A 7,386-nucleotide genomic window follows, 5' to 3' on the forward strand; every position below is an offset into this window, starting at 1 on the left:
GACTCGATGACCTTTCGAGGTCCCTTCCAGTTCTAGGAGATTGGTATATCTCCAGTTATTACCTTTTTATTATTACCTGTGCTTTTGTCCGGTCCCTGCTACTGTGCTCCAGATGAGGTGGAGCGAGCTGCCTGAAGGCCACCCATTCTACCGAATGATTCATGAAGATGACTGTTGGATCAAAGGTTACACTTCTTATGGGGAACTCTCTCAAGTTAGGTCTTTTAAGAACAGTAATGCTCTCTACCTCCTGTCCAAAACCAAATGGAAAAATGGGTACAAAGGTTGTTTAAAAATTCTCCACCGTTCAGCTTTAAGAGTAGAAAGTGTCCGTGTTGCTGAACGTGTTTGATCGATATTGTTCTGTGAAGAATTTTCAAATTGCTAATTGCAAATTTAATTGGTTTTGAAAGGAAATTTTACCTTTAAGGTGTTTTGCACATGGAAGGTGCTAACAAAGTAGGTGTAGTCAGGGCATAATTGAAATAGATATTTTGGCAGCAGTGTAGAAGGGGAGATAAAATCAGATTACTTACAAAATTTAAGTTTCCATTTACCCTTGTATTAAAGGATAGGATCGCTGTGTATAAATGATCCATGAGGTGGGCAGAGGTGACTAGAGTAGCTTCAGACTCCTTTTAGTTAGTTTTATTTGTGCAGGCGTTTGGTGGTAGTAGATAGTAGGTTCAGACAAAGGTTTTCTTACTAACGCAAATACTACTACTTTTCTGTGTTAGTTTCTGTATTTCAGAAGTGCTAGAAGAACTTAAAAATGAAATCTATCATACCAAGCAGGTACATACCTACCAGCTAAATATCATATATACCTACCAGCTAAATATTCCATGAGTGAGAGAGAAAGAACTCACTAGAGAGAAGGGGAGAGAGTGTTTTTGTGTGTATGGAATGGCATGGCATGGCAAAACATCCCACTTTTTAAAAGTATTTTTGGATCTTTGTCATAATGATAAATACTTATTTTATTAAGAAGTTCATAATGGCTTTATGCTTATTCTATATGTTATCCAAGAGCCTGTGTTTAGCTCCAAGGTAAACATGTTGGTTGTTCAGTTTACTGCAGATACTGACTGAAATCCAGATGGCAGAGAGCACTTGGTGGAATGAAGAAATTAGCTACCTCTTCTAGTGGGCTGGGGTATAATGCACATTGGGTGGCTATTGTGTTACCGGAGCTCTATCATTAAAGTTTGGTTGGCATATTCATTAGATAAAGCTTGGTGTGGAAGGACAGCTCAGCTCATTCAATTGTGAAAAGTCAACTCAGGCTACCAGTTATCCTGGAATGACTAACCTGGAAATGAATTTAGTTTTGGCATTGTATATGTTACATATTATTGCCAGCTGAGTTTGAATCTCACTTTCTTCCTAAGGATCTAATGCTCCTCTGTCACTGTATTTACATTGGTACAATTCAGTGGAGTTACTCCTGATTTCCATGAGGGTAAGTGACAGAAGACTGAGGACTCAAGCTGGCAGACTGAGAACTGAAGACCATTAGTGGTCATATTGGCCACTTTAGATGGTGGTAACACATAGCCTGATTTTTTCGAAGGAGCTGAGTATCTGCTACAAGAATATCCAGAATTGTTACAATAAATGCTAAAACAAAAGATGGTTTGGAAGAGAGAAGAAACCTCAGACATCAGTTTAAGCCAGCCTCACTATGAGGGGGTAGGAGGAGACTCTCATGGGGGACAAATGATCAGACATTTATAACCTGCTGCAGAGTTTCTTGCACCTTCTTCTGAATCATCTGGTGCTGTCCATTGTCAGACTGGATAAAGGGCTTAGACAGTCGTGCAGGTCTGATTCAGTCTGGCAAGTGCAATGTTTGTCATTGACTGCAATGGGAAGTGCAAATGTTCAGCAGTCAGTGTTGGAAATAATAATGAATGGCTCGTAATGTTAAAACAGCTTGGGAGTTGCCTTCAGAAAAGTTCAGATTTTGTCAGTCCCTCTACAAACACATGGGTGAAAAAGAAGTCTTAACGATTATGTGACCCTACCTGTTAAATAACAGAGAGCTCACAATCCACATTTGAAACTACATGTTTCCAAGCACTTTTTCTGCTTTCACTTTAGAAATCTAGGAATGATAAGAATGGCCTTCCTTAGTTTTTCTAAACACTTTCCATTTCTTTGTAGAAACTTTAAAAAGGTCACAAACCTACTTTTTCCTCCTCCTTTTTGCAGGCCAACTTCTAATAACCAAAAATGAAAGAAGTAAAGAAGATACTCAACTTCTTAATGCATTATATACAAAAACTACATTAAAAGAACTTTATTTAAGTTGTGAAGTCAAGCACACCGAAGCTAAGAAATGTCAGAATTAAGGTTGTCTGTGCCACCTTAATTTGGCTCACTTGTGCATATGCATTATGACCCAGTTGGTAATTGCGCGTTGACATAATAGTTTTTCCACAGCATCTCTTTCAGTGCATAGGCAGGACCCCCAAGAGGGCTGAATTAAGCCACAGCAAATCTGACAATTCTTAACTTTCAAGTGCTTGACTCTGCAATCTAAATAATGTTCTTTTAACATTTTTGCATGTTATTTCCCATGATTTCTTAAAGGAAAAAGGTTAAAAAACAAAACATTCTGTTGTGTGGAACTGTAACAACCCACCCCTCTCACATCATCACAGTTTAAACTTGAGTACCACATCACAGACGGCTTCCTCTTGCACTACAGAACTAACTACATCAGCTGGCATCAAGAGAGCTGTTTTCCCAGAGGGGGAATGAAGAGCTGAGTCTTAGGTGTTAATGGGAAGGAGCCTATGAATGGATTGCTTGTGGGGTGGGGTTCAGTTATTAGGGGAAGTCTTGCGTGGTGTATTCACATACACTTCCCCACCCCCCTTTTAAAAAAAAATTAAGGGAACTCCATCCTCATCTGGTGCCACTTGAGGGAGAAGAGAGAAATGGGCTGCTGGGCTCAGCAGCCCAGCCTGGCCCATGTGCCCTCAGCGGGGACATGGGTCACTGGGTTATGTGCTGGGTCCAGAGGAGGTAGGGAACCCAGTCCCATCTTTCTTTCGCCACTCCTGCTGTAAGTGCTCTGTCAGTTCCCAGTCACTCCCCAGCTGCAGCTCTGGCATAAGCCTGGCCTCAGAATGTTTGAGTTTAGTTAATCATTTTGGTAGGTTGCATTAATGTTAGTGTTTTGCGGTGTGCAACAGTGCTACCTACCTGGTCTGGCTTCAGGCTAGCTATGGTCTCAGTTTATTCAGTCAGGTTGTATCTCCTGAGCATCCCAGGAAGGATTCATTGCCATGCTCAAGTCTCTTTCTGAGCATAGTTCAATTCCTAAAATGAAAAACTCCAAAAACCAAAAGCAGTTCCTTTGCCCACTCTGGGCTATAGCTCCCATGGGCTTTTCCCCTTCAGCGCTAAAAGGAGGACCTCCCTTCAATCCCCCTGCTTCAGAGACTACTGCTGGAACCCATCTCCCTCCTGCACCTGCTCTCATTTGAGCTCTCAGCCCTTTATAGGGATCTGAACCCTTCCTAGTTGGGTCTGATAATTGAACCAGATTGGCTGGCCCTTTAAAGGGGATGGCCACCCTGTTGGTGTGGCTGTTGAAAAATCAAACCGAATCAGGAAATTTCAAAAGCCAAGGTTCTCTCTAACTTTCTTTTAGTTACATTACAAACTTTGTATATTTTGTGGCATACATTGCTATCAATACATTTAACAGGCAAAGAGGAATACGGAACGCTACAACCAATACTCCTGGACAGGACATGTTATTGGCGATACATTTTAATGTGACAGTAGGATCAGATTAGATTTCCTAAATTGGAGCAATCTGCAGATTTGGACTAGGTGGAGAACATGAAAAAGGAGAGAGGCTACTAAATTTCTGCCTAAGTAACAACCTGGTGATAACACACTAAGCCAAAGAGGAAATAGACATGGATATTACCTGATGGGCAGACAAAGAACATGATAGATTTTGTATCTGAGAATTGCAGATAGAAATCAAGTGTGTTGTTGTGGAGATCAGTTGCGGCTGATATCGGAGAAGACCATGAGTTACTGCTGTGGCTGAAAGCAGTTGAAATAGTGCCAAAGAACTAAGATCTGTGTTGTGGAAAAGTTGAAAGAGCAGATACCAGAAAAGACTAAAAAGAAGCCATGTGGAAAAACATCACCCCTCTGATGAAAGAAGAAGTGAACATTGAAGAGATGTGGAGCAGTGTTAAAAAATGGGATTATGAGAGTGACTGAAATTGTGTTGGGCAACAAAGTCAAAACAAAAAAATCAAGGTGGTAACAGATGAAGTGCTCCAGTCAAGCAACAAGTGTAGGAAGCTGAAGGATAATAAAAAGGAGGATGAAAGAGCTGAGTTCAGTAGAAATAAAATGGAAAGCAAAGAGACCTAGGAACAACTGGATAAGCAAACAGTGTAAATAAGCAGAAGAATATGTGAAGAGAAATTTGACCTGGGTTTTATCGCATGATATGAGAACTAAACCATCAGGCTTTTGATAACTTGCTATAATCCTTTCTGCCAAATGCTATGATGATGTGTGATTGTGACGGGTTCGGTCACAGAGACCCCCTTGGGAATGTCACTTGATATGCTGAGATTACCTCTGAGCCCGTTTCCCCTGCCAGCTTGCGACTCCAGAACCCTGGCTTGTTGAGCCAGACATGCTAGCCTGCTGCAACACAACCCCAGGGTCTGAAATACACCCCCAAAGCTGCAGACTTTAACCAAAAACTGCACAGCAGGTCACCTATCTCCAGCACCCAGACACCCAGTTCCCAATGGGATCCAAACCCCAAATAAATCTGTTTTACTCTGTATAAAGCTTATACAGGGTATACTCCTAAATTGTCCGCCCTCTATAACACTGATAGAGATGCACAGCTGTTTGCTCCCCTCGGTATTAATCAACTTACTCAGGGTTTATCAATAAACGAAAGTGACTTTATTAAGTATAAAAAGTAGCATTTAAGTAGTTCCAAGTAATGATAAACAGCACAAAGTAAGTCACCAAGCAAAACAAAACACACAAGTCTAAGCCTAATACATTAGGAAACTGATTACAGATAATATCTCACCCTCAGAGCTGTTCCCATAAGCTTCTTTCACAGACTAGACTCCTTCCGAGTCTGGGCCCAATCCTTTCCCCGGTACAGTCCTCGTCAGTTCCAGCAGACATCTTAAGTGGAAACTAGGGGTTTGCTCGTGACTAGAAGTTCCCTTTGTTCTGTTCCACCCCCTTTTATAGCTTTGGCACAAGGTGGGAATCATTTGTCTCCCTCTGGGTTCCCACCTCTCCTTCTAAATGGAAAAGCACCAGGTTTAAGATGGATTCCAGTATCGTGATATGTTCACACGTCCTGTGAGACCCCGTCCATTCTTCCAGGGCTGGCCCGCATGTATACAGTGGAGGCTTGCAGGTAAACAGAGCCATTTACTGCCAGTTGCCCTAGTCAATGGGAGCCATCAAGATTCTAAACCACCATTAATGGCCCACACTTTGCATAATTACACTAGGACTTCAGAGTTATACCTCATATTCCTAGTTTCAGATACAAGAATGATACATTCATACAAATAGGATGAACACACTCAATTATAAGCTTTGTAATGATACCTTACAGGAGACCTTTTTCATAAAGCATATTCCAGTTACATCATATTCACACTTATAAAACATTTTTATAAAGCATATGGAGTGCAGCGTCAGAATGGTGTTCCTGAAAAATTGATTAAGGTGATAGAAAACATCTACTGTAAGTCAGTGAGTACAGTGGGAGTAGAAAACTAAGGGAATGGTTCAGGACAACTGTAGGAGTGAGACAAGGATGCACACTATTACCAGATTTGTTTGGCTTGGTACTAGAACCAATAATGGCTGTAGCACTAAGATGGAAATGGGAGGAGTCACGTTATGGGGTAAGACCGTGTATAATCTGAGATTCATAGATGATATTAACCAAGGAGGATTTACTGAGAATGATGACGAGGTAGACCAGGAAAGTAGAAAATTTAGATTGAAGATCAGCATGGAGAAGACAAAAACGTGGCATTTGGAAGACAAGAGAAAGAGGTAAAGATCAAACTCTGAGACAAGACAAGAACAAGTGGAAAAACTGTTTGTACTTTGGAGGGCTAGTATCGAAGAATGAAAATGGTGAAGATGACATAGGAGGAGGAGGAGGAGTAGCTGCTATTCCATTGGAAAAATTCAGAAAGCTCTGGAAGAATAAAGACATTGAGAAAAACAAAAATTAGTGTATATGAGACAACTGTTATGCCAGTACTAATGTGTGAGTTGGAATGCTGGAATATGAGGAAAGGCAATGAATGAAAAATTTTGACAGCAGAAATGAACTGGCTCAGGGGACACCTGAGAGTTTCAAGACTGCAGACAATAAAAAATGAGATAGGAAATGGCTAGAGCAAGAAATAACACTTTCCAAAGATTCAAGAAAGATAACTGCAATTGTTTGGAAGTGTGTCAAGAATGGACCCAGAGATAATACTATACACGGTGATACATACCAGAGTGCAAGGAACTAGAAATAGAGGAAGACCAAGGATTCTTTGAATGTAATTGAAGAATGGCATAGAACAAAAAGGTTTAAAGATGAATGAAACTGAAACTGGCACAAGATAGAAAGTGATGGATAGACTTAATTTGGCCCCATCATCACTTTAGAGTTGACGGATGGGAATCAAATATGAAGACAATGACCAGATGTTACATCTGGCATCTGAGATGCCACCGTTATTTCCAATTCAAAGCATAGGGCAATCTGAGGTACCTCGGATCCCAAGGTGTGGTATCTGTTGGCAAATATTTACTCTTTTATGGCAACCACTATGCATCTAAGTGGCCACGTGAGTGCAGATTTGATTTCCATGAACAGATGTGGTCCTTCCACACAGATTAGGAACACATAATTGTACATGCCTGTATTTGAAAATCAGGCTCTAATCTCTATACCCATCTGCAAAATGAGAATAAATAATATCTGCCTTGCAGGGTGCTGAGAGTCCAACCAGAGCGCCTTTAGATCCTTGGACATAGAGAGTCGTCTTACTGCCTTTGCCCTTTCCTCATCCTCTCCCTGTGTCTTACCCTTTCCTCATCCTCTCCCTGTGTTGTTCTGGCCTTAACTTAGATTCTGAGCTCTTCTGGGGAGGGGAACCCATCTTTGTTCTGTAAAGCGCCATGCAGCTCTATAACTCTTTGGAAATAATATTAAAAAGGGGGAAAGTTTTTTTTGCAAAGGGATACATACCATCTTAGTTTTAAATTTTGATTAAAAAGTACTGAAGGATTTGACCAAAGCTAAATTTACAGAGTTGCTTGTCCACTTTTACAACAATGGATAGATCT

Source organism: Mauremys mutica, chromosome 10, assembly GCF_020497125.1.
Source record: "Mauremys mutica isolate MM-2020 ecotype Southern chromosome 10, ASM2049712v1, whole genome shotgun sequence".
NCBI classification, from domain to species: domain Eukaryota; kingdom Metazoa; phylum Chordata; order Testudines; family Geoemydidae; genus Mauremys; species Mauremys mutica.